Source organism: Carlito syrichta, unplaced genomic scaffold (assembly GCF_000164805.1).
Source record: "Carlito syrichta isolate Samal-C Ts95f unplaced genomic scaffold, Tarsius_syrichta-2.0.1 Scaffold288923, whole genome shotgun sequence".
NCBI classification, from domain to species: Eukaryota; Metazoa; Chordata; class Mammalia; order Primates; family Tarsiidae; genus Carlito; species Carlito syrichta.
The window spans coordinates 59,918-60,914 of record NW_007233019.1 but is presented as its reverse complement, the minus strand read 5'-3'; positions in this window follow the sequence as shown (position 1 = coordinate 60,914).

Genomic DNA, 997 nt, shown 5'->3' with positions numbered 1-997 from the left:
CCAGAAATAAAAAAACAATGCATAGACGGCTATTTTCCTATCCATTTGTTCTTCCCCTCCTAAAAAATACAGACATTTAACAAGATTCAATTGACCAACGTGCAGCATCCAGGCAAAAATTTCTGGATGTGTTAAAAAGCAAAAAATATATAATCTGTAGTCAGAAGAAAAATAAATCAATAGAAACTGACCCAGAAATAAACAAGATACAGAAGTTGCTCACTGACAGCTAACACTGTAAGGTGTAGCACCCACTGGGTTGGGCATTTTCTTAAACCTTATGTAATTTAAAACATAACCCCCCACATTTTACAGGATCTAACAGCTGAAGGCTTCTTCATAGGCTGTAGAGATTACTTACCAGGTCCCCATGGCTGGCCGTGTTCACATCTGAATGAATGTGACTACTGATTTTTACGTTTTTAAACAGTCAAAACAACCAGCAGTACAGTGATGTCCTCTCTCCCCCTCCCTTGTGCGACCCCAGTACATCCTGGGGACCTAAGTGGAAACAATCAGAGGCGCCGAAGGTGAAGAACCGATGGCGCCATGTGGTGGTTCCTTTGTTGAGCAAGTCCCTTCTCTGGAGCAGTCCCTGAGGTCACAGGATTTGCGGATAGGCCCTTGCCCTTCCACTCCCACTCCCACCCCCAAGTTCGCAAGCCCCTATAAGTTACCGCCCTAAGCAAGTCCGGTTCTTTAATAAAGCCCGCAGGGTCCAGACATAGCTCTCGTCCGGCTGGGCGGAGCCGCGAGCGGAGCGGGCCGGAGCTGATCCGGGCGGGGCTATCGGAGGCTCCGCCCCCACCGCGGCCACTGTTCACACGCCCCGGTGCTGATCCACGCCGACTCTGATTCGCCGCCATCCAGTGCGCCCGGAGTCCCGGCGGAGAGCGCCGGGCGCCCAGCAGCCTCCGGCAAAGGCGAGCAGCGGTGCCCGGCCGGGTCGGCTATGCCTCCTGCTGCTGCGGCTCCCTCCGGCGCCCTCGCGCCCGCG